The following is a 20,379-nucleotide window of genomic DNA, read 5'->3' on the forward strand; positions in this document are numbered from 1 at the left end:
AATAAATATATATTTGAGATTATTTTTTTCCATCTCACACAAGAATACAACGATGAAATTACAACAAAGAAAAAAAGAAAAAATATTTTTTTGTATTTATAGCAATAAGAAAGAAAAAAGAAAGAAAAAGAAAAAAAAGAAAGAAACTAACTTAGAGGTCCTCCATCATTTAGAGTCGCATATTGTAACGTTCATAACAGAGCTGTCCAATCAGAGCGCTGGAGCCGCTCTAACTCCACCAATAGGAGCTCTAGCATGGGGAGTGACACAGTTGTATCAGTTGAGTACAGAACTGATATTGTGCGTTGTTCTCTTTAGTATGTTACCTTTAGGGTAACTATCCGAGATCTGCGAACTTGTTCTACCTCATGTTGAAAGTTGGCGGATCAGTGCAGCTGATTAAAATCACGCGTACGTTTCGACCGAGAGCCCAGTGCCTTAATAATTCTCACTGGAGTCCAGGTAACTACAGTAACTAGTTTGCAGGTATGTCGTTCAATGCAATGTATTCATTCAATTCATAGCTGAGATCGGGGACACGGCAGGAACCTTGCTGCTGCTCATGATTCTGAAGACAAGCATTGTTCTGGGATTGTGCAGAATATTAATTATATTAAGAAATAATATGATGTTTATGAGTATGAACTGAATAATAATAAATTGCATTGGAAATTGCTAGTCACCACCCTGACCTCATCGTGTATATATTATGTATTATCTTATTATCTATCTTTTTTTTTAAATATATGATTTATTAACTTATTATCTATCTTTTGCACCCCAACAAGAGATCTTGCATTAGCTGTTACATTTATGTGGTTTGTACTTATGTTTCAAAGTCGATGTTATTAAAACTGATACCTTTTTTGTCTTATAATACAATGTATAATATTGTCTTAGATAACATTAACATGCATCAGTTAACATTAAATAACATTAATTACAGTTTAAAATATATTGCAATAGAACAGTTATCTCACAATTTTCAAGACAAGACAAGATTTACTATATTTCTGATCAAATAAATGACTCTAAAGCTTTGAACAGTAGTGTACATTAAAATAGGGAAGTAAAATGGGTTACAAATTCAGTTTCCTGTAGATTTGTTTTGTTTTACAGGGTCTGTACGGTGTCACTGCAGGAATGTGTTTGTGAAAACAGGAGGAGTTCCTCAGAGATAGCTGGGTCAGTCAAGCCACACACACACACACACACACACACACACACACACACACACACACACACACACACACACACACACCCTCACCTCGTCACAAACCCAAATCAGTCTCTAGCCCTTGTTATAGATAACACTGTTGAAGATAATAAAGCCTTTACAAATCTTTCATCTAATAACACATTAATTGCCAATACTATAATGATAATGGAATACCTACTTTTTACAAACCAATTAATCCTCAAGGAAAAAATTTTCATTTCTTTTGTTGTTAATTATTTAGTTTCATTTTGAAGTATACTACTATTCAAATGTTTTGTGTGAGTCTAATGTGCTCACTTAGCCTGCATTTATTTGACCAAAATACAGTAAAAATTGTGAAATATTATTTCTATTTCACTGTTTATGTATTTTAAAATGTAATTTATTCCTGTAATTAAAGCTGAATTTTCAGCATCATTACTCCAGTCTACAGTGTCACATGATCCTTCAGAAATCATTCTTATATGCTGATATGGTGCTTCTTATTATCAATATTAAAAAAACAGGTGTGCTTCAGTGCTTAGTGCTGCATGGTTTATAGATACTAAGACACATTTTTTGAACTTTCTATAATCAGATTAATAGAAAGTTCAAAAGACAATAATTTATCAAAATAGAAATCATTGAAACATTATAAGTTGCTTAACTGTAATTTTGAATCAAATTTATTGTATTTGACCAAAAAAATCAAAATAAACACATGTTAGGTATACATAACATTAACAAAAGTAAAATGGCTTGCTCTGGGTGGTTTAAAAGCCTTGTAGATGTCTTGGTCTCAGGTGAGGTGACTCCAGGTCTCACCCAGACAGAGTTTGAGATTCGTCGGCAGTGCTTGGCGTCTCTGATCAACATGCAACGGTTCTGGAGTCTCTTCAGACTCCTCCCAAACTGTCATCGCATCCCATTCGCTACATGACCAGTGACATCCTTTACCCATTCCACCAGAACCAGGACTTCCTGTACCTGACAGCACAGAGGAGCTGGGTGAAATGCTAAAAAGCTTGAAAGGTAAAAAATGAACATACATTTATTTACAGGCTTTCAAGGTTTACATGGGCATCGGTATCTAATTCTCTTATTCTATTTTACATTCATTTATGGTTAGCATAGCTGATCATAGTCTTTCCACTTGCCCTTAGCTTTATAAGTTAGTCTCTCCAGTCCGATAGAGTTCAATACCCTTTTCTACATTTTCAAAGATGGAGCATTTATATTCCTCCAGCATAATGCAATAACTCTTCTGGCTTTATGAATAGTATATCTCATATGGATATTTTAATCTTGAAAATAAGAGTCATTCATAAAAAAATACTGATTTATACAGGGTGAAATGTTTAAAAGTTTGGGGTTGGTACGATGTTTTCAGTATTTTTAAAATAAGTCTCTTATGCTCAGAAAGGCTGCATTTATTTGATACACTATTTTAATAAAATGTAAGATATAATTTGTCCCTGTGATGCAGAGCTGAATTTTCATCATCATTACTCCAGTCTTCAGTGTCACAAGATCCTTCAGAAATCATACTTATATGCTGATTTGCCATTTAAGAAACATTTCTTATTACAACCTCCAATTCCAGAGAAGTTGGGACATTTTGTAAAATGCCATAAAATCAAGAATCTGTGATTTGTTCATTTTCTTTAAAGGGGTCATATGATGCGATTTCACTTTTTCCTCTCTCTTTGGAATGTTACAAGCTCTTGGTGCATAAAGAAGAAATGTAAAGTTACAAAGACTGAAGTCTCAAATCCAGAGAGATATTTTTTGATCAAAGTTAAGAGTGAACTACTCCTACCTATGTCCACGTCACGATGTGGGAAGATTTGCATAATGCTGCCCAAATGTTCACGCAAAGAAAGAAGGCTTAAATTTTATTCTCGCTGTTGCCTCCGGTGCCATGTCGTGGAGACACTGTGTGTTTCATTGTGAAAGCTAAACTACTTTGTTTGGTCTTCCAAAAGAGGACACAACTAGAAATCAGTGGTTACGTTGTATTTACAACACTGTTCCAGAACAGTTCAACCCAAATATTCAGATGTGTGCAGTAGTGCTGTCAAAATAGCTGAAAGACTAAATTCAAATTTTGTACTTAAATATTATCAAAATTCGAATTTAAAATGAATAAATTTCAGTTAGGGTCAAGAAAAGCTTTTGGCTTCAAGAGGGCAAATCGAACAAAATATTACAAATTCACACTTATTCAAAGCATAAGAAAACATGACTGTGGAAAAATAAAACATAATGTTTAAAATAAAGTTTATAAACTAATTATAATTCATTAAGTTGCTTAAACAACTATAAACAAAACAGCATCATGTATGCATGCATAGTTAAATACAAAGGGTGGAAAGCCAGTCACCAGTTATTTAAAAACATGAGATACAGTGGGATGGGGAACAAAACCCACCTTAAAGTCTCGAGATATGTTTTTAAAAAGTTTAACTTACATTAATTTTACATGGCTTTCTAAACATGCAGCTCTCTTTTGCAAGATGCGAGTCCAACAGTGTCCCTCTAGAAAATGTGTGAAATATGCGTTCTTCTGTGTGAACGGCTTGGTTTCAGTTTTGATGCAAACAAGATGCAAAAATTCTACAATGACTGTTTCCATAATGCCAACTTTGCGGGCCTCATAAGCCCACTGGATAACCATCAGAACTGTGTCCCCTGCCTGGGACTGGCACAAGAAGAGGCGGCCTTTGCTGACTCCGAGTGCTATCACTGCGCAGATCTACCAGTCCATATCCTGCAAACTATTAGACAACTAGCTTATGGCTTGACAGGGAAGATGCCCATTGCTGCATGCGAGCCGCTGGTGAGCCCTCCCAGACCACCCCTGCATCAGTACCCCGTTCCCTGGTCCTCTTTGCAAATGACTGCTTCCGCCCACCACAGGGCATTGCAGACTTCACCTCCTTCAGCGCCCAAAAGGAAGAGGACTCCGTGTCCATCTCAGCTTCTGAGAAGGACTGGGTGGAGTCGAAGCCGGATCACCCTGACACCAAGGGCCCTGCAGATCTCAATGAGGAGCTCGAAAGGGTCCTTGCTGTTCTGTATGCAAGCATAAATGTCATGAACTTGATGCAAGCCGCAACAGGTAGCCAGTGCAAGGAGATAAAGAAAGATGTAACATGGGCTCTTTTGCGCTCATTGTGATGGCCTGGAATTAAACCACACAATTCTTATATACATCTTTGCAGTTGATCAAATAAAAGGACATTACTATATTGGTTTGGTTTAAGATCTTTATTTGTCATTGTACTGAGTCAGTGCACGGGCTTAGTTATTTGGCTTAAGGTTAAAACATTAAAACCAGTTAAAATTCTTCTTTGGCTAAAATGTAATTTTATACAAACATAGCAATTTGTTAAAGTTCATTCTTGGAATGACTTGAAATGTTTAATACCTGTTGTGTTGTGGGAATGGACCAGCCTAGTGACAAAGAGATTCAAACGGGAAGTTGTTCTGTTTTATGTGAATTCTAAAGGAAATTAGACTATAGCAACTGTGATGTATAAGAGGGGGCATAGGGAAATGTGATGTCGTGATCAATGTGATTTTTGTCTAATAGAATTCTTTTTCATTAACTCAAATTTATCCATGGCTCTAAATTTAGCTAAATGTGTTGTTCATTCCAAATTTGTTGTTGTGAAAATGTGTATTGTTTTGTTTTCCCCTTGTTTTGTTTCATGGTGCTGGCCACCTCTATAAATTCAGTGTATGTTTTGTCTAGTGGGGTTATTGTATCCTGGTAAAGGTGTTGTGGAATATTGTCCTCTGTCAGTTTGAGAAGATTATGCCTAGTTATGTCCTTTGTGAATCTCCTGTGATGTAATCTACATGGAATACCATTTTTGGTCTTTTTCCTCTTTAATGAGGTTTGATCATGTTTTGTTGTGATCTGCTCAGGCTCATAGCGGATCTTTCACACTCATTGAAGACCAGTCATGCCGCTGCATTATGAATCATTCGTAGAGGTTTGATTGTGCTTGATAGAAGTCCAGCCAGAAGAGCATTCCAGTAGTCCAGCCTAGAAATACCAAGATACCAATACCAATGGTACCAAAATACCAATGCCAAGACAAGAAGTTGTGCAGCATGCTCCGTTAGAAAGGGTCTGATCTTTCTGATGTTGTGCAGTGCAAACCTGCCAGGATTGAGCAGCCTTTGCAATGTGATCTTTGAAGGTCCGCTGGTCATCAAAGATTACACCAAGATTCTGACTGAAGTTGATGTATTAATTGTAGAAGAACCTAGCTGGATGGAGTGGCAAGAGACAAGACAAGAGGCTCAGTCTTTGCCAGGTTGATCTTTAGGTGATGTTTCTTCATCCATGCCGAGATGTCTGCCAGGCAGCCTGAGATCCGTGCAGCTACAGTTGGATCAACTGGTTGAAATGAGAAATAGAGCTGTGTGTCATCAGTATAGCAGTGGCAGGAGAAGCCATGTGCCCATATGATGGGACCCAGTAATGTAGTGTATATGGAGAAGAGGAGGGGTCAAAGAACTGATCCCTGAGGAACCCCAGAGACCAGTTTGATGTGCTTTGAATACCTCCCCTCCCCAGGTCACCCGTAAAGGCTAACCAGTGATATCGGATTTAAACCAGCAAGGTGGAATCCCTGTGATGCCCAGAAATGAGAGGGCGGACAGGAGGATCTGATGACTGACAGTGTCAAAAGCAGCAGATAGATCCAGCAGAATAAGAAGTAATGATTTGTAATCTGCTTTTGCAACCTGCATGACTTCCTTCTCAGTTGGCCACTCCTGAAACCTGAGTGGTTAGTGTCCTTTTTGTTGTTCTGTGAAAGAAACAATGATACCAGGTTTAAAACAACTCGTTCAAGGGTTTTCAATATGAATGGAAGGAAAGAGACAGGTCTGTAGCTATCTGTAGGTGCGGTGTTTAAAGTTTTTTGAGCAGTGGGGTTACTCGGGCCTGCTTGAATGCAGTAGGGAAAGTGCCTTTGAAGAGATGTGTTGTTGATGTGTGTGAGTTCTGGTAAGAGTGTAGGAGAAAAGGTAAAATGGGATTGGGTCTAGAGGGAATGTTGTAGGATGGCTTCTTCCTTAGTGAGGGGACAGAAGGAGAAGATGGATATTTTGCATTGGGTGTGGTTGGTTTGAGGTCCTGTGTGTGGGGGGCTGAGAAATGACTATTGATTGTTTTAGTTTTGTCAGTGAAGAATCTTGCAAAATCATTAGCTGTTATAGAAGTGGTGGAGGGGGACAGGGAAGAGAATTAAATGTTTTGAAGAGATTAGGTGTGTCTGGAACGCTGTTGATCTTGTCGTGGAAATATTGGCAGTATGGACTTCCGCAGAGAAAGATGAAAGCAAAGACTGATACATATTCTGGTCTGACAGATCTTTTGATATGCGCCGATGCTCACCAAGAACATTGGATATCCAGGGGTTAGAAGAGGCAGCCTGTGTTGGCCTGGAGGAGAGATGACAAATATCATCTAGACAAGAGGTTAAAGTAGAGCATAAAGTGTAGTAGTTGCATTCAAATCCAGAGATGAAAAATGGGTAGGTGAAGGAAGAGAGGAGGATACTACAGAGGAAAAGATTCACACCGTTCACACCAAGAACGTAAGCTATAAAGATAATGATATTAGGATCCACACCAGCAAACAATATTGTCTGTGTATTCTAAGCAGATGCACGTCTGCTGCTTTAAATTCTCGAGCTCATTACAGCAGGATTGATTCTGATTGGTTGGCAATGTTTTTATCATTCATCAGAAAAAAAAAATAGTACTGAAAGTGATTCCAACGATATCGTTTCTCTGTGCCTTTATCGTTTTAGCTGTGGTGTGGACTCCGCTATTCTTTAATATTGAGAACGATTTTTAGAACTATATCTTTTATCGTTATCTTTATAGTTATCGTGCTTGGTGTGAACGGGCCTTAAAAGTAATAGGTCTAGGGGTTGGAGTCACACAGGAGGCAAAGTGTAGTTTAAATGTAATGAAGAAATGGTCAGAGATATGTAGGGGTTCTACCAAACATCTACAAATATTGTCTGCAAAACAGTTCCATCAAGTTGGTTGCCTGATTTGTGTGAATAGAACTCTTTAATATATTGTCCAGATGAATGTTGAAGTCGCCAAAGACTAAAACTGGACTGCCTTCCTCAGGGAATAAGGGCAGCAGCCCATCCAGATTCTCTAGGAATGTGCCTAGAATTTGAACAGGAGGGCAAAAAATTACCACGAACTGGAGTTTTATAGGAGCTGTTTCAGTAATCACATTAGTTTTAAATAAGTTATAATTGTGAGTGGGTTTGGTATTTCCAATTGTTTGAAATGAGCAGACCAGTGCCCCCACCCCGGCCCACCTGACGGGGGGTGTGAGAGAAAGAGCAATTGTTAGAGCAGCAGGTGTTGCTGAGTCTTCTGGACAAATCCAGGTCTCAGTCAGAGTGTGGGTTGTAAAGAAAAAGCTGAAATGACGTCTGCTATGTTCACAGCTGACTGACAACTTCAGAGACCCACGGAGAAAGATTTTTTTTTTATTTATATAACCAATAAATCAAGTTAACGTGTTAAACTGACATCCCTTATATATATATATATATATATATATGAAGAGTTCAGATGCAAAAGCCTCTAAGTGCCATCTGAAATTTTCACCTAAAATTAGGATTTTTATCAAGCTCCTATGCTTAGGTTGAGTCATTTTACTTTAATGGCAATGTGAAGGTATTTTTCCAGGCTATTAAAGTGAAATAACTGAACATAAATATAGGAGCCTGAAAAAAAATCCTAATTTTAGATGAAAATTTCAAATGGCATTTAGAGGCTTTTGCATCTGAACTCTTCATATATATATACACAGTACAGACCAAAAGTTTGGACACACCTTCTCATTCAAAGAGTTTTCTTTATTTTCATGACTATAAAAATTGTAGATTCCCACTGAAGGCATCAAAACTATGAATTAACACGTGGAATTATATACATAACAAAAAAGTGTGAAACAACTGAAAATATGTCATATTGTAGGTTCTTCAAAGTAGCCACCATCTGCTTTGATTACTGCTTTGCACACTCTTGGCTTTCTCTTGATGAGCTTCAAGAGGTAGTCACCTGAAATGGTCTTCCAACAGTCTTGAAGGAGTTCCCTGAGAGATGCTTAGCACTTGTTGGCCCTTTTGCCTTCTGTCTGCGGTCCAGCTCACCCCTAAACTATCTGGATTGGGTTCAGGTCCAGTGACTGTGGAGGCCAGGTCATCTGGCGCAGCACCCCATCACTCTCCTTCTTGCTCAAATAGCCCTTGATGCCTTCAGTGTGACTCTACAATTTTTATAGTCATGAAAATAAAGAAAACTCTTTGAATGAGAAGGTGTGTCCAAATTTTTGGTCTGTACTATATATATATATATATATATATATATATATATATATATATATATATGTATATATATATATATATATATATATATATATATATATAAATGTATCTTTGTTTCCAGGTAAATATTAAGCATCATGGGTGTTTTCAACTGATAATAGTAAATAATAATAAATGTTTCTTGAGCAGCAAATCAGCATATTATAATGATTTTTGAAGGATTGTGTGACTCTGAAGACTGTAGTAATAATGCTGAAAATTCTGCTTTCTATCACAAGAATAAATTACATTTTGAAACATATTAATATATTTAAAAAATGTAATAATATTCCACAATATTACAATTTTTTTTATGTACTTTTGATCAAATAAATGCAGCCTTGGTGAACATAAGAGACTTTTAGTAAACTAATCTTACCAAACTTGCCAAATTTTGAACGGTATTCTTTGATTTAAGTTGTTTGTTTTTAATTGATAAAACTTGGGGATTTAAAAGTATAATTGTAACATTTAACATGTTAAAACATCCAAGATGATCACTGCATCTTTAAATTAATTTTTAAAGAACCACAGGAACACACATTATAGCAGCACAGTGTCTAACGAATTTTCCACCTAAAAAAAATAAGTATGGTAATTTAGTGTAAGAAAACACTTTTTTTATTTCTGTGTATATAAACAGTTGCATTGTTCCAGCTTTTACAGCAGTGATGCCAAATGCAACTGATTCTTGCTTGTTTTGTAATCGGTTGCAATTCTCCAAAAAATATATCACTGGCTTCTCACACCAAGCTGAGATTCTGGTTCACAGTTGCTGAAACACCAAGAATTCAAAACATTTTTTTATTTATTTAATTCAACTTCCCTAAAGCGCTGTGGTCAGGAAATGCCTATAAGTCTTTATGCCCAATTTAAATGGTCTGACCAACTTATAGCATCTGTAAAGCACCACACTGCCATAAAAGCACCATTTCACTTAGTGTAGCAAGTTTATGAGGCCAACAAAGCAACATTTTGGTCAGTTAAGCCTGTTGTGGCTGTGCAATGTTCATGTTCAGAGTTCCTTACATGCAGCTTTGCAACTGTTTCGCCCACTGTAAAATGCATTATAATCACATTAAAGTTGTTATTCTTAATGGATGTCTGCCTTTTTCTTTTTTCCTTCCAGGCTGCTCAGCAGCTCTGCCCCCATCATTACTACCTGGGCATGGATGTTCATGACACCCCTGAGCTGTCCCGTTCACAACCACTGCAACCTGGCATGGTGATCACAACCAGGAGAGCCAGTTGAAGACCACTTTTATTCAAAAACAGTTAATGTTGCATGTGAGCATTTGTTTTAAAATTATTATATATATATATTTTTTACTTTTGGTTCATCAAAGAATGAGTTCTAGCATTCTGTTTACCAAAATGAATGCATGAAGTTTAATTTCATGCTGTCTGCTGTACATCCTATAGTTATGATCGAGTAGTAGGTTTATTCTCATCGATTTTACGATCAGATCAGCACTTAAAACTTAGATTTGTCCATCCACAATAATCATTTAACATTATATCTTTGCCAGTTCTATAATTTTTTATCATTTTTATCTGGTGTCAGATAGTAGTGGTCCAAATACCATCTTTTGAGTTCGAAGTACAGCCCTGCATTTCAGCCAGGCCCCGACTTTTTTAAGCCCCTCGGGCCGAGCTTGTTCAGATGGGGACCAGGCTTCGGTCCTGTTTTAGGCTTTTCCTTATTTTTATATTGTAGACATCCATCAATTAGTGTTGAAAAAAATTGCTGCGCTGGTGGAAACAACACAACTCTCAAGAGCGGCTCGACGGTGTTTAGTGTCCAGCAGCATGTACGGTGCATGCCGTCATCGTAGCTGAAGAGTTCTGTGTTCAAATGCATGCAATAGGCTTAAGCTTGCCAAAAAGCTTTGGGAAAAGTAGCTTAATTACCGTAAATGTGTCAGGGGAAAAGAGGAAGTTGATATTTGAATTATTTACTGATGGTGTTTTCTGAATCTATGCTGCATGGATGAAGTTGCCGATCCCACTCGTCACCTTTTCATTAAATGCGCCAGTAGAGAGAAGTGTCTCTTTATGGATTATTATTATGAAGAAAGATTTTTTTTATTTTGTTAAGTAGTAATTAAAAGGGGGGGTGGGGGGTTGAATGAACAGTGCTCTTCCACCCCTCAATAACCTTGAGCAAGGCACTGAACCCCCAGTTGCTCCCCGGGCGCTGGATATTAGCTGTCCACTGCTCCGGGTGTGTGTTCACGGTGTGTTCACTTCTCACTGCTGTGTGTGAACTTGGATGGGTTAAATGCAGAGCACCAATTCCGAGCATGGGTTACCATACTTGGCAAATGTCACGACTTTCACTTTTTCACATTAACTTTCAAAATGAATCTATTTTAACAGCTGGAAAATTATAAGCTATTTTGGGAGAAGGGGAAAAAAAGATGGGCTCGGGTTGTCCTGTAATTCTGACAAGCTGTCGGACACAGGTCAGGCTATGGCCTGAGCATCTCGGGCTAGGGCCTAAATTTGAGGCCCGTGCAGGCATGGCTCTATTTCAAAGCTTCAGTAGCAATCAACACCGAATATTCAAAGCTTCGGAGGGAGTGGTTTGAAGTTCTTTTCTTAAAACTGTGGATACTCTGGATGCCAGCTCGAAAAATTCAAGACAGTAAACTGTCGCTGTGTTCGATTTATGATGTACTGACACAAATTTATAATTTTCAGTGGTCGCTTTGTAGCACAGAACTCAGGTGATTTATCAAATGTGATGTGCTGTTGTGGTAGGGCAGTTTCACCATTAGAATAATTTCTTAAGAATGAATTTGAGGTAACAGTGTTTTCTTGTTTTTAAAAGGCAAAATAATAATAATTATTATTATTTTTTAAATAAGATTAGCTGGTGGCAGCAATTATGGAGGCGAAGCACTACAGAGGGAAAATGAAGAGCTAAGCATGGCATGGAGCGTCAGACCAACTGCAACAATGTGTAATAATTAAAGCCATTTTAGGATGACTGTAGTCGAAATGGTTGAAAAGTTATAGATACAACACCTTAAAATATGATTTAATAGCTTATCACTTTTGACCAGTAAGTGTCGCTGTTATCAGATCGATGTGGTTTGTCTTGTTAATTTTGGCATCATGCTTCAACTTTGTAGCTGCACTATACAATATTGGTTTTGTGTATTGAAAACCATAACTTTTTATTACCACGGTCTGAAGATGATCTGATTCAATTTAGGTGAAAATCGGATCAACAGTTGAGGAGGAGTTCGAAAAAGTATGTTTTCAACATAAATACAAATGGCAGACAGGAAGTTTGGCTGACTATGGCATAATTGATATTGGTGTGTTGTTGGCATGACACAAGGAATATTTTGAGACCAGTTTCATTACAATAGGCTAATGCAATCAAAAGTTAATATCATTTTTGGAAATGTCTTAATTAATGGTTAATGAATGGCCCCAAATTTTATGAGTACCATCAGAGCATGGTGCTGGAGACACATACCAAGTTTCATAATGATACGTCAATGTATCATAATGAATTTGTCAACGTTCGTAAAATATACAATTTTATCACAAAATTCAGAATGGCCAACACGCAAAATTGGGTATGGTTCGTTTTTGGCCAAGCCATTTAGAAGTTATAAGCAAAAATAGCCATTTTTCATCTCTACTGACCAGTAGGTGGCACTGCGCCAAAACACTTCAGGTAGCCTCAGGTCATAATTATAACACACAACAAATCTGGTCTCAAAACGCCAAACCATTGCGGGGATATAGCCTCGCACCCATTTTTGCCTGCTTTTCATAGAATTTGTTTGTGTATAATTTGAGAATGTTTGGACGAATCAACTTGAATTCCATAGCTTTTTGCCAGCATGGCCTGAAGATGATCTGAGCCAGTTTTGGTGAAAATCAGACAAACTGTCTAGGACGAGGTCGAAAAAGTAGGTTTTTAGAACGATTAAAAATAACAAAAAACTAAACCTTTCAACTTTCAAATGTAGCCAATTGTGCCAAGACAAAAACATTTCCTTCTGTGCCTTACAGTTCAAAAGTTATTAGCTTAAATGTGTAAAAATTTAGATAAGTGGTGGCGCTAAAGAGTTTTAAGTTAGAGACTCCAAACTTGCTATGGTCAATATTGGGACTGTCCTCTATCAGTGTGCCAAATTTAACAACTTTCCTGCAAATCTATGGGCTGCCATAGACTCAAAAGCAGAAGAAGAACGCCAACGCATACAATAGGTGCCTACACACTTTCAGAAAGCCATTTTCTCCTGTGCTGTTATTGTATTAAAAAATAAAATAAAAGTGTTAATTAAAGGGACAGGTTGTAGGACCTGCCACTAGAGGGCGCACTATCAAAACAATAACAATCGCATGGTTTGATGATGCTAAGAAGGAGCGTGGTATGATGGGATTTGTGGTCTTCTAACACAACAATTGGGCACATGTAGCAAACGCGAGTTTAACGATTTGTGCGATTAGATTACATACAAAGTCAATGCAAAGATGCGATCAGACTATGGATCAGACGCATACCTGTGCAGGTCTAGAGATGCGATGCCCCACGTTTGGCGTATATGCTCCATAATACTAACCTTGTTGATCGTTATAATAGTATACGTTTTCTTTAAAGATACGAATCAAAACAACTCACCTGTCGAGTAAAACACAAGCAAGATCGACATCTCTTTCTAGTTGAAGTTTGTCGCAAAGCTCTCTCAATTTAGAAAATGCAACACCGATATTGATCCTCGCTCTTTCTCTCCTCTTGTCCCAAACTCTTCTTGCGTTGTTTTAGTTGGCCCGTACACTTTCATTTACGGGAGGTGTCCTTGTCGACAGAACCAGAGGCAAATGGTAAACAGTAATTATGTTCCATAAATAAGTAACACAATCCACCATAAAACGTGCAAGAAGAAGTAAATAATAAGGAACTGCTTGAAGCAAGCTAGTGGTTTGCTTAATGCTAGACACTACTACTTCTGCATTTGTCCACAACACTGTTGTCATGTGGTTTCTACGTCAGTAAAGGCGGTAACAAAGGGTAACTAACGCCATTGACAGGAGACTGCACTGCCCTGTGTCACTGTTTAGAATAGGAATTTTCTCAGGATTAACAAGTAGTTGAAAACATTAGAGATGTTGTTAGTAATCAGCTGGACAAAATATGTAACACTAGCCTACTGGTTTTTGGATATTTTACTGCAAATATCTTACAAATTGTACCTTTAAAATAAAGCTGAAATACAATAAAACAAATACTGATAAGCTGAAGTATTAAACATAACTATATATAAAGAACAGAAGAACATAACAAAATTACTATAAACCTTTAAACTGAAAATACAAATATAAACGCTAATTCAAAGTATTTATAAATGCTATAATTGTGTATAATATGTACTAAAATAACACTGATTCTCTTAGTTTATTAACAGTAATGTATATGAACAGAATACATGGTAATCAATTAACAATATATTTTTAACTAAAGTAATACTAATTTTGTCAGACAGAGAAAATACAGTCACTGGACTAGCTGTATAAAAACGTATTAAAACAAATATAATACATAAACATAAAATACATAAAATTACTAAATCTTACATTAAAATTCAAACTGAAAATACAAAAAATATAAAGAATAAGAATAGATTTTTTTCTAATTTCTAGCTCCTTGCTACCTGCAACACTATCCTGTTTAATTGATAGCATTCTGCTGACAGACCATGCTATGGTCAGACTACAAATGACCCCATACCAGGAAACAGAAAGATCACAGATGTGGTGTTTTAATTCTTCTTTATTACAAGATGTAGGATTTAAGGAAGATCTTCGAGCCCAGATTAGGTTATATTTGGAGACCAATGTACCCACAGCCCCCTCTGCCAGTGGCTTGGGAGGCCATGAAGGCCTTTATAAGGGGATTTATTATTCAATATTCTTCTTATAAGAAGAAGGTCAATGCTGCTAAACTTACAGATCTAGAAAGGAGAATTAAGAACACTGAAGCTAAATTTAAAAGGAATATATCTGAACCTATTTTAAAAGAATTGACTCACCTTAAATATGAATATAATAGTATAATATAAAAAAAAAAAACGGAATATCTTCTGTTCAGGGCCAGGCAGACTATTTTTGAATCTGGGGATAAAGCAGGAAAATTTTTGGCTAGGTACATTAAACAAAAAAATTGCAAATCTTCGGTAGCAGCAGTGATGGCTGAGGATGGAAGCCTGGTAACCAAATCTAGGGAAATAAATAATGTGTTTAAGAAATTTTATATAAATCTTTACACATCTGAAAACAATGCCACAGATAAAGAGATAATGTCATTTCTTAATGAATTAAACCTTCCTAAGTTGAGTGTATCACAACAGGAGGACTTAGATTTAGATTAGTTCACAGGAGATACTGGATGCAATGAAGACCCTACCATCAGGTAAATCCCCAGGCCAAGATGGGTTTACAGCAGAATTTTTTAAATGCTATGCAGAAGACCTATTACCATTATTTGAAAATATGCTTACAGAAGCATTTAAATCTGGCAAATTACCCTCCTCCTTAAACCAAGAAATTATCTCTCTTATTCTCAAAAAAGAAAAGGACCCGACTGACTGTAAAAGCTATCGTCCAATAAGCTTAATATCTGTGGATTGTAGACTTTTATCTAAAATACTTGCAAACAGATTGGATAAAACACTTGGGTCACTTATCCACCCTGATCAGGTGGGCTTTATTAGACAGAGAAATTCTTCGGATAATGTGAGACGCCTTATAAATATAATGTGGTCAGTGCGGGACTCCAACAGCAGCTATCTCACTCGACGCTGAGAAAGCGTTTGATAGGCTAGAATGGAGGTACATGTTTCATACGCTTAAATCATTTGGTTTTGGTCAAACTTTTCTCAGATGGATAGATATTCTTTACAAAGACCCACAGGCCGCAGTGAGAACAAATGGTTTGATTTCCTCTTATTTCACACTTCATAGAGGCACCCGGCAGGGCTCTGCATTATCGCTAGGGCTTTTCTGTTTAGCTCTCCAGCCTCTAGCGGCAGCCATTCGCAAGAATCAGAATATTCAGGGAGTCAAAATGAATGAGTCTACACATAAGCTTCTGCTTTACGCGGACGACATTTTGTAGCTTGCTTCGGATCCAGCCAGATCAGTCCCAGCATTATTGGACGTTATTAAATCATTCTCAAAGATATCAGGGTATAAAGTTAACTGGTCCAAGTCAGAGGCCCTTCCATTGACGTTATACTGTCCAAGAACTTTATTTCAGGCGGGGCTGTTTCAGTGGCCTAGTGAAGGCATAAAATATCTGGGTATTCTCTTTCCTCACCAAATTGATAAAATAATCGAAAAGAATTTGAATCCACTCTTTAATAAAATTTCATTGGATACAGATAGATGGTCATCACTATTTTTATCGTTATGGGGAAAGGTCAACGTCCTGAAGATGAATTGTATCCCGAGGTTGAATTATTTGCTGCAATACCTGCCTATTACAATACACCAAAAATACTTTAAAAGATTTGACCAAATTAGCAAAAAGTTCTTATGGAATGGTAAACGTGCAAGGATAAAATTAGAAAGGCTACAGGTGCCAATCAATAAGGGTGGCATGGGCCTCCCCAAACTAGCCCTGTATCATTATGCCTTTTGCTTGAGACATATAGCTCAGTGGACACTGCCACCTGAGAGAGCTCCTCCCTGGTTTGAGATTGAACAGAGATTATTTTCACCACTTTCCCCTATAAATGCTTTGTCTAGCGATATACCCTCCAAATGAAAATCTCACCCCATCATATCCAACCTCTGTAATGTTTGGAATAAGTTTTCTAAAGCTTTTAATATTAACGTTTATCTTAATTCTGAATCCTTTATTTGGAATAATCCATACGTATTAATAAACATTCTCTTCTATGGAAAGATTGGGTAGAAAAAGGAATTATTACACTTGCAAGTCTGTATGAGAGGGATAATATAAAATCATTTGAAAGGTTAGCAGGTGAATACTATTTGCCCAGAAATAATTTTTGGAAGTATCTTCAAATGCGTCACCTGCTAATTGCTGTCATAGGGAAAGGAACAGAACCTCAGCAGTCAAACCTTCTTTCTCAGACTACGAAAATAATGGGTTTGGGGCATGAAGCTGCTATCTTTTATGCGATGTTATTTCAACAGACAGTTACCATATCTTATGCAACAATGTTAACTTGGTCGGCAGATTTGAACATTGATGTTACACATAAAGAATGGGATCGTATCTGTGAAAACATTAAGAGGGTTTCAAGAGACATTAAAATTAGACTAATACAGTTTAAGATCCTTAATCGATTTTACTGGACTCCGACTCGGTTGTTTAGGCTGAAGCTGAGAGATAATGCAGACTGCTGGAAGTGCTGTAGTTCAGAAGGGTCTCTGTTTCATTTGCTTTGGGAATGTCCCATGATTCAGAATTTTTGGCTAAAGATTCATGATCGCATTGAAAATATTACCCGGACTGGTCTGGAGTTCTGTCCGAGGTTGTGTTTTAAATGATCCACAGATGACATCGAACTGTGGAGCAGCGGACTTTATTCAGACTAGTATAATGGTAGGAAAACAAATAATAATGAGAAACTGGAAGAACCCAGGGGAGCCCTCTTTTCAGGAGTGGAGTACGGAACTGGCAAAAGTGGCATCATACGAAAAAATTTATTTCAATATTAATGACAGGACAGAAAAATATGTGGCGAAATGGGGAAAATATGTACAATATCTTGCTACTAGATGAGAATGTGGTGCCTGTTGAAAAATGTATATTTGTTTTACTTATTTTTCTTTTTTTTTTTCTAGTCTTATATGATTTTTATTATTTCTTTTTGTTTATTTTTATTTATTTGTGTACATTTAAAATGTATCATCACTATGGGATACATGTCAAGATGTTAATTGTGAAGTTGACTACAATGTTAATTTTTTTTATGTAATAGTGATGTTTAAAAACTTAATAAAATACTAATTATATATATATATATATATATATATATATATATATATATATATATATATTTATAAAAAAAAAAATACAAAAAATGAAAGCCAATGTCAATGTATTAACAGATACTACAGTAGTATATAAAAATACAAAAATAATACAGATTCTCTTAATGAGTAAAAATGTTGCATGTTACTGCAGTGTATATAGCACATAAAATTCATAGTAATCATTTAACTTTTTTTTTTTTATAAATATTTTAATTCAGTCAATCAGAATGAATACAAAATACAGTGGCTGGAACGAGACGTCAGACTTCTGAAAGCACGTTGCAACACATTGGACTGGGCACTTGAGGTGTAGACAGACTTGTTGATTACAATCAGTGCAATCTAGTCTTGTTTTGCACTTTGCATCCCAAAAAACTTGTGTTGAAAACTGTACTTTTTGAGGACATTCATACAGCATGTTAGAAAAATAAGGGTAATAATACTGATAAACCACAGATATGTATCTTGAATGCACTGTAAAGACCATTGTACTTTGGAATACTGGTCAAAGTAACATTCAGCTTCTTAGCATTTGAGCTGTACTGCAAAAAACATAAGCTCTAAACTCTCATCTCTTGCTCTCTCACCCAGGATTATACATCAGCGAGGACGACAGTTCATGTCCAGAGCGAATCCAGGGTCATGGGGTTCGGATTGAGGATGATGTGCTGATCCGAGAACACAGGGGACCCCTCATCCTGTCTGCAAACACCCCCAAAACCATCGCAGGTGGAAAGAGTGGAGGAGCTTGCGCACATGGAGAGGACTGAAGGGGAAGAGCAGAACATAGCAAGCCCTGCTAGAATGAGTCCTTTTAACACCTCCGCTGGCAGTGTTTTCTATAATGGTGAACTCAGGACGTCTGGATCTCACAGAACTTGCTCCACTTAAGTTTTAAATCTGAAGGATTTAGAGCTAGACATGTCTGGACAGCGTGCAATGTGTCCCTGATAGCCAGTTCACTCCTACGCTAGCTAAATGGTTGTGTTGGGTCGTGTTTTGTATTTGACCTGTACAACTACAATCTCAGAAAAAAGGTACAAAGGCTGTCACATGGGCGTGCTACCCTTTCAAAAGGTACATATTTGTTCCTTATTTATCCACAAATGGTGCATATAAGTACCTTAAAGGTAAAAACAACCTTAAAGGTACCACCCCAGTGACAGCTTTTGTACCTTTTCGTCTGAAGGCTTATGGGAGACTTTAAACGAGTTCAGATGGAGAAACAAACAGGTTCTAATGATTAAGCATGTTGAACAGGTTGTTTGTGAGACAATTTATCTGTTGCACTGTGAGAGGTTCGATTTGTGTTTGAGTATGTTTGTCGACTGAGCCTTTTAATGTAATACATGTTTTTTGTGTTTTTTTTTTTTACTGTTGTCAAAATAAACATCTAATTCTTGATTTTGTTGCTGTAGTTTGTAAGCTCAATGCATTTTTAACCCATGTAATTAGTCTATGAACAGACTGAAAAAATGCAAAAATTATACTTTTTTTTTTTTTTTAAATGTGTATATATTGTAAGTACACTTGAAAACTTTTAATAACTCCATAAAACACAAATTATATGATCGCAAATCAGTTATACTAACAAACACAAAATTGCTTGGTTACTATTAGAAGTAAAAAAAGGGCATCCAAAATAAGTAATTTCAAAGTGATGACATTTTTGCTGAATGCAGTCTAAAACTACTATTATATAGTGTATTCACAATACTTCTAGATACTAAAATAGTACTCTCAAAACATCAGCAAGGTTCGAAAAGGGAAAAACTTTTGTTTATGTTGTGCTGCTTTATTTTTGTGTATCTAATCTAATGAAATTGTATTAAAGCTAATTCAAAATATTATTAAATACAATAACACTATAGAAATAATACTACAGTATGCACTGATTCTTTCAAAAAGTTATGTTATTGCATATTAGTGTATATAATAAAATCATAATAACACATTTTAAATAAACATTTCAGTCAGAAATACAAATAGACAGAAACATTGTGCCCTTAACCTCAGTATATGGTTAGAAATGGAAATGCACAAGAACAGCAGAATTTGTTTAGTGTGTTGGGCTGCTGTATTTTTGTGAAGCTGATAACTCATAAATTGCAGTTCAATCCCAAGCAGATGCGAGTCCAAAACTGGAGATGGTACTAACATCTCCAAAAACTAAAGAAAACTACACAATATATTTGAAATGATGTCTAAGCATGTTCTGAGTCAGCTGAGCTTGTTTAAGATTTTTTTCACTCAGAAAATGCAAATGACTACCAAACATAGGTCTATGTTGGCAGCTCACTTGATGTTGCGAGAATTCGCTAGAATTTCTAGCAAAGATGACTTGCAATGCATTTATGCCCTTGTTCATGTGCGCTGACTTTGAACATGCCAGTGAGGCCCAGAAGTGCTGTCTAGCTAGGCCACTGAACGTGCTTATGATTCCCAATGATGCTAGCTAGTAGCTACATGCTCAGCTCCCTATTTCTTGAGCAAAAGTGTAGTTTCTTAACTGACTATGAAGGTGTCCATGATATCCAAAATTATTTCTTGCACTATGGTTATGTTCAGTTACGTTGTTGCCAGTTGCTGTCTACCTTATGTTTAATCTGAGCAGACTCTTAATGTTAATTTCTAGAAATGGTGTCTAGATTGGCAGCAAAGTAAGGTTTTGGAACTTATTTAGCCGAATTCTCTCTGAATATTAATAATGCCAAAAAATGTTGGGTA

At 36.7% G+C, this 20,379-nt stretch overlaps 1 long non-coding RNA gene across 1 annotated transcript; it reads left to right on the forward strand.

The window, feature by feature from the left end:
• Window positions 1-1,199: 1,199 nt before the first annotated feature.
• Window positions 1,200-19,545, forward strand: LOC113046820 (uncharacterized). Its single transcript, XR_003276176.1, has 3 exons — window positions 1,200-2,230; window positions 9,749-9,906; window positions 18,244-19,545. It is a non-coding gene; the product is annotated as an uncharacterized LOC113046820 (long non-coding RNA).
• The last annotated feature ends 834 nt before the right edge of the window (window positions 19,546-20,379 follow it).

Source organism: Carassius auratus, chromosome 28, assembly GCF_003368295.1.
Source record: "Carassius auratus strain Wakin chromosome 28, ASM336829v1, whole genome shotgun sequence".
Lineage (NCBI taxonomy): Eukaryota > Metazoa > Chordata > Actinopteri > Cypriniformes > Cyprinidae > Carassius > Carassius auratus.